Source organism: Suillus fuscotomentosus (genome assembly GCF_016647785.1).
Source record: "Suillus fuscotomentosus strain FC203 chromosome Unknown F5891scaffold_32, whole genome shotgun sequence".
Lineage (NCBI taxonomy): Eukaryota > Fungi > Basidiomycota > Agaricomycetes > Boletales > Suillaceae > Suillus > Suillus fuscotomentosus.
Window position 1 is genome coordinate 429,344 of NW_024539544.1, and position 7,634 is coordinate 436,977.

Below are 7,634 nucleotides of genomic sequence, written 5' to 3' on the forward strand. Positions count from 1 at the left end.
AAGGTGCACCTCCGAGCCCCTTCAGTGACAAATTCTGTATTATATGGGCCACCCGACCTCCATAATATCCCGTATGAGACGGGCCAGCTGATCATGGGCCCATGTTGTGTATATTCTCGATGATGACGGATGGGCCGGGACACATATTATTTCCGATGGAGACGGGTGGGCCCATGTATGCCAATGATATATATATCCTTAATGTTGACGGATGGGCCGGGGGAATATGATCATTCATGGAGATGGGTGGGCCCATCTGGGTAATATGTAGAGTAGGATATTATAGACAGCTGGGCTGAAGAGAGATGTAAGGCAAATATTGTTATATAGACGGGCGGGCCGACGTGGGTGTATTACATATATGGGTGGGCCGAGGTAGGGAAATATTACATAGATGGGTGGGCTGATGTAGGGTGTATTACATATACAGGTGGGCCGACGTGGAATGTATTACATATACGGGTGGGCCGACGAAAGGGATATCAAATAGACCGGTGGGCCGAGGGTGCTATAAAATATTTATTACATAGACAGGTGGGCTGAGGTGGGGTATAATTATATAGACGGGTGGGCCGATGTAGGATGTATTATATAGACGGGTGGGCCAACATAGGATGTATTACATAGATGGGTTGGCTGACGTGGGGGATAATACATAGACGGGCGGGCCGACGGGGGTGTATTACATATATGGGTGAGCCTAGATATGTTCCATCAAGACATACAGCTGATGTAGCCATCAGCGAATCAAACACATAGGATACATGTACACTATGAGTGCATATACCTACCATCAACCACCAAATCTAAACCCCTAAGCACAAAAACATGAATCAATCATGTGTGGCATTGACCAATAATCCAGGACTGAAGTGGAAAAACCCCACACCTGAACCCTGGTGTGCAACAAATCCTATTTCTAAGCATGGACACCAGAAGCACAACACTCACAAAAATATATATGTCAAATTTTCAGTGCCAAACCCCAAACCGAGATGTACCAACCCCCAAACCACGAACCCCGAACCCCGAAACCCGAGACTGCCGGGTCTCAGGTATTGAGTGTCCGGAACTCGGAACTTGGGAGAATTTGGGGAGATCAATACAATTTAATTTACAATCGAGTTGATTGACAACACATTGACTTACCCATGTTTGCAATATATTTTTGTTTAGACATACCGAGTTCCGAGTTCCAGACACCCGAACCCCGAAACCCGAGACTGCCGGGTTTCGGGTGTCGGGTGTCCGGAACTCGGAACTTGGGAAAATTTGGGGAGATCAATACAATTTGATTCACAATCAAGTTGATTGACAAACACATTGACTTAACTATGTTTGCAATATTTTTTTTTTTAGACATACCGAGTTCTGAGTTCTGGACCCCCGAACCCCGAAACCTGAGACTGCCGGGTCTCAGGTATCGGGTGTCCGGAACTCGGTATGTCTAAACAAAAATATATTGCAAACATAGTTAAGTCAATGTGTTTGTCAATCAACTTGATTGTGAATCAAATTGTATTGATCTCCCCAAATTTTCCCAAGTTCCGAGTTCCGGACACCCGACACCCGAAACCCGGCAGTCTCGGGCCTCGGGTATCGGGTGTCCGGAACTCGGAACTCGGTATGTCTAAACAAAAATATATTGCAAACATGATTAAGTCAATGTGTTGTCAATTAACTCGATTGTAAATTAAATTGTATTGATCTCCCCAAATTTTCCCCGAGTTCCGAGTTCTGGACACCCGATACCCGAGACTGCCGGGTTTCGGGTGTCGGGTGTCCAGAACTTGGAACTTGGGAAAATTTGGGGAGATCAATACAATTTGATTCACAATTGAGTTGATTGACAAACACATTGACTTACCCATGTTTGAAATATATTTTTGTTTACACATACCGAGTTCTGAGTTCTGGACCCCCCAACCCCAAAACCTGAGACCCAGCAGTCCACAATTCTGGGGTTCAGGGGTTGGTAAAATGTGTATGAATATATGAAAGGTTGAATGAAACATTTTTGAAAGATGTCTCATATCAAATGTTAAGTCCCGAGTTTTGAATTTCGGGTTTCAAGACTCCAGGTTTCGGGACTCGGCACTCCCGAAATCCGGAAGTTGAAACTCGGGATTTGACATTTGATATGAGACATCTTTCAAAAATGTTTCATTCAACCTTTCATATATTCATACACATTTTACCAACCCCCGAACCCCAGAATTGTGGACTGCTGGGTCTCGGGTTTCAGGGTTCGGAGGTCCGGAACCCGGAACCCGGAACTCAGTATGTGTAAACAAAAATATATTTCAAACATGGGTAAGTCAATGTGTTTGCCAATCAACTCAATTGTAAATCAAATTTTATTGATCTCCCCAAATCTCCCCAAGTTCCGAGTGCCGGGACCCCCGAACCCCAAAACCCGAGACTGCCGGGTCTCGGGGTTCGGGGGTCCGGAACTCGGAACTCGGTATGTAGAACAAAAATATATTTTAAACATGGGTAAATCAAATTGTATTGATCTCCCCAAATTTCCCGAGTTCCGAGTTCCGAGTTCCAGGACCCCCGAACCCCGAGACCTGGCAGTCCACAATTTCGGGGTTCAGGGGTTGGTAAAATGTGTATGGATATATGAAAGGTTGATTGAAACATTTCTGAAAGATGTCTCATATCAAATGTCAAGTCTCGAGTTTTGATTTCCGGTGTAGAAACAACAATACTGAGAGGAACAAAGAAATGCTCCTGACTGTATCTAAAAAGTTGTAGGTCGTGCGTTGCCTAGTCTGCGATACTTGAGATGGCAAGTGCATTCGACCCTAAAGGGGAAGCAGGTGCAGCGGAGATCTAGAGGTACGCGCTTCAGCGAAGCGCGAGAAAGCGCAGGTGCGCGCAAGGTACGAAGGCGCGGGAACGCGTGCGCGTATAAGCGGAAATAAGAGAGACTAAACTTATGTGAAGATATAAGCAAGATAAAGGATGTGAGATGTGTTGTGCTAATGAATAGATTTCTACTGCGACTTTCTAAGTAGTAAGTACTAGGTAAAGTTGGGTGAAAAGTAAGGTCAATAATAGTATGTACTGCTGGCGCTTATATAGCGCGCCTAAGCGCGCTCATGCGGAGCTGAAGCGCTACCGAGTAGGTATGTAAAAATATATATGAGTGAGAAACTATGATAAAAATAAAGGTGGAACTATGCTAATAAAGGAAATGGAAATATACGCACTAGGGAGCTTGGTGGACAGTGGATGGATGCATCTGGATGGCTGGCGCTATAGGGCGCGCAAGCGCGGGAACGCGCGCGCGCGTATACATCGTGAAGCGCGGGAATGGTGCGCGCATGGCGCGCGTTGCGCGGGAAAGCTGCGCGTCATATAGGAATCACTGTGGATGGTACACAGAGTGATGCTGCGAGTTGGTGCTGTATACTCCCTAGTGTAAAGCGCCATATCACACTATGAGATGCACGAGTCTCTACACCGGGTTTCAGGACTCCGGGTTTCGGGACTCCGGGCTTCGGGACTCAGCACTCTTGAAACCCGGAAATCGAAACTTGGGACTTGACATTTGATATGAGACATCTTTTAAAATGTTTAAACCAACCCTTCATATATCCATACACATTTTACCAACCCCCAAACTCCGAAATTGTGGACTGCCAGGTTTCGGGGGTCCGGGGGTCCCGGAACTCGGAACTCGGAATTTGGTATGTAAGACAACAAAAATATCTTTCAGGGTTCAGGGGTTAGTGAAATGTTTATAGATATACGTAGATTAATTCAAACATGTCTGAAAAATTTCGTTCATCTCAAATGTCAAATCCTGAGTTCTGGACTTCGGGACTCGGCACCCGGCAGTCAGGGTTGGGGGTTCGGCACTGAAAATTTGACATTCGGGTGTTCAGGTTTCGGGTGATATCTAAATCAACAACTTCGAGTTCTGCCAAAGCATGAAACTTGAAACCCAGTGTGCAACATGTTGATTTTTCATTTATATCACACAAATCATCGAGTTCCGAGTGCCAAGGGCTGAGACCCAAAGCCTGAGACCTGAAAATATGTACACAACATGTCCATTTTTCACTCACTGCACAAATCACCGAGTTTCGAGTGCCAAAGCGTGAAACTTGAAACCCAGTGTGCAACATGTCCATTTTTCATGTACATTACACAATTCATTGAGTTCCGAGTGCCGAGGGCTGAAACCCGAACCCCGAGACCTGAAAATATGTATGCAACATTTCCATTTTTCACTTGTTGCACAAATCACCGAGTTTCAAGTGCCGAAACCCGAAACTCAAAACCCGGTGTGCAACATGTTCATTGTTCATTTACATTACACAGATCATTGAGTGCCAAGGGCAGAATCCTAAAACCCGAAGCCCAAAAACATGTATGCCACATGCCCATCTACTCATTGCACAAATCACCAAGTGTTGAGTGCCGAAACCCGAAACCCGGTACTTCAAATCAGTAGTCGGGTACTTGGTACTTGGTTCTGATACTTGGTACCCAAGAATCAGTAGTCAGGTACTTGGTACTTGGTTCTAATTCTTGGTACCTGGGAATCAATAGTTGGGTACTCCAGCCAATAGTCCCGAGTCCCGAGTACTGATATTTGATATTCGGTAGTCAGGTTTGGAACTTGGGTCTTGGTTTGGTTATCATTTGACTGAGATATTGGTAGGCAATATTGGCACTCGGAGCTCAAATACTGACTATCAACTATCAAGTGTCGGGACTTGGTAATCGGTAGTTGAGACTTGGTGCTTAAATGGATATTGCATATATACATAAAAATACAAAATATGTTCCTATGTGTTCATTTCTAGGTGAACAGACTTTGGAATTATATCTCAATCATCTATTCAACAATAGAAACAATGTATCAGGAGCTCAGGACCATAGGGTAATCCTTTATTGTATAGTGTACCTCCCCCTCTTCTGGTGGTTCACCCGCTGGGGGTTTTTCCCTGTAAAGCTGGACCTCAAGGACTGTAGGGAGTCTATTCCTGAGCATATTCGGAGTAGATATATCATATAACCAGCCCAGGACACACAGGATCCTTCTCCAGGAACAAAGCATAGACAATTGCACTTGTGACATTTTTTCACAATTTTCAGTATCTTGCCCTTGCATCCATGATCCAACCTTTTAATATATAATGAGCATAGCTTATATTCTTGCTTCTTATGACCAAGATCAGCTCACAATAGGCTGGAGTTTGTGAGCTAGTGTGCATACTTGCCATTTTGCCTGATAAGGGGCCCATGCCTTCAAAACATTGAATCTTCATAATCAGAAACCTGGGGTACATTTCAAATATCTTAAGTATCATAGACATAAATTTACAGACAAATCAACCAAGAATTGAGTACTGAGGAAGTGAAATGGGTAAGAAATTGAGTGTGGGAAACTTCAAAGACCCAAAGCATCAAAAATGGTTAGTTGAGCAGTGGTAGGACTTTAATGCTGGGTCAACTCATATTTTCACTATATCCCTTCTACCCACCCCCTACCCTCAGGGCAGTAGGCAGTATGGGTTTCTTGGGTAGTTTACAATCTATCCTACATATTTGTAATGATATTTTCGGCCTGAATCATATATAAATGTGACTTTGTATAAAAGATGTCTACTGTCACTCTCCACACATCATTTTGCCTATCATTACATCAATCCTTCATGAATATTTCTAAGCTTTTAAGCTATTATAATGGATGTATATGGGTGTTATTCCAGGTCTCTGATCACATCACAGGCTTGTCATGTTGGATATCTCGACATAATGTGCAAGTCTCGCTGTAGGGATTCATTTCTGGTTGGGCTTGTAGAGACTGTTTTTACCTTACCTTATGTTGGCACTTTTGTAGCTTACATAATCAATGAATCTTTTCACCAGTTACCAGTATGAGTCAGAGTGCTCAGTAGTTTTTTATGATATTTCCTCTCCTCTGAGCCTTAAGCCTGGTCCAGAAACCCTTTAGGGTCGAATAGCAGCTAGGTTCTGCATAGACCCAACATTGTTCAGACTCACCATCTGAATTGTTGTACCTACAACTGGAGCCCACCGCGAGGGGAGCAGTCAGCAAGATCTAGTTTTGCGCATCTTAACACATACAGGTCAATCTCTTTGCATTTTCACAAGCTAACCAGTTTCTAGTCACGCATTCTCGCGCCTTGCGCGCGCGCTTTCCCACCCCTGTGCGCCTTGCGAGCGCACCTTTGCATTTAGCGCAATTCGCACATATAAGGTCAATCTCTTTGCAAATTCAGAAGCTAACCATTGTATAGTCACGCACTCTCGCGCCTTGCGCGCACACAATAGTTCCCACACCTCTGCGCCTCACGCGCGCACCTGCGCCTTTTCACGCCTCAATGCCTTATAGAATGCCCATCCGCAGCACCGCAAATGCGCCCAAGTTCAACGGCACTACAGACAACCTCGCTGAATTCATTGACACATATGAGCAGCTCGCTGATGAAGCAGGACTCCAAGGACTTGACCGCATCAAAGGTATTATCCGCTACCTTGCACGCGATGATCGAGAACTATGGGGAGGCATGCCAGAAGCGGCAGTAGATGATTACAGTACCTTTTTAGATGAGGTGAAGGTAATGTATCCTGGATGGGATGGTAAAAGACGCTACGCGCTCGCGGACTTGCGCGCCATCGCGCGCGAATACGCTAACAAACCAATGCCTTCTTGCACAGAACTCAGCAATTACCTGCGCGCATTCAGGAAGGTTATGCAGCCACTCATGGACGAAGACTGTATTGGAAAGGCTGAACACGACCGCTTATTCATGGAAGGAATCCCTAGCGATGCTCAGGCGCAAATCCGCTTGCGCCTTATGATCAAGTTCCCTGACCACCACCCATACGACCCATATCCATTTATGGACGTCTTTGCAGCTGCGCAGTTCCTATTATCTGGGCGCGCTTTTCCCGCGCCAAGCGCACCAGTAAGCGCACCAATTAGCGCGCCCACTATAGCGCCAAACACGCCAGTTAGCGCACCAGTGGCTAAGTGCCAAGATCGCTATCACGCGAGCCACGCAACCCAGGATACGACCACCAGTACTAATGCGACAGCAGGACTCTTCTATTGCGCACCCTCAGAAGTTGCACTTGACAAAAGGCCACCAGTTCCTATTCTTGCGCCTCGCGCGCGCGCCTTTCCCGCGCCTTCGCGCAATTCACACACACCTCCACCATCAACTATGCCAGCATGCAAAGCTATACCAGACTGTATCACTCTAGATCACGAACTCGAGCGCGCGCTCGCGAAGCGCAACCAGACGCGCACTGCAGGCGCCTCTTCACCATCATCCTCAGCAGCACCATCTCCTTCACAATCCGCATCATCACCATCACCATCAATCGCGTCAGAAGTCAGGGATGACTCTAAACATCTATTGCACACTAACGCGCCAGTTGAAACACGCGCACCTATCGCTATCGCATCGCACGCGCCTATCACTATAGCCTCGCCATTAGTCAGGGATGACTCTAAACATCTATTGCACACTAATGCACCGCTAGAAACACGCTCGCCCCTCGCTATCGCATCGCTTAAGGAAGAAACCTCGCCAATCGCACCATCACCATCACTGCTCGCATCATTAGAGGTCAGGGATGAC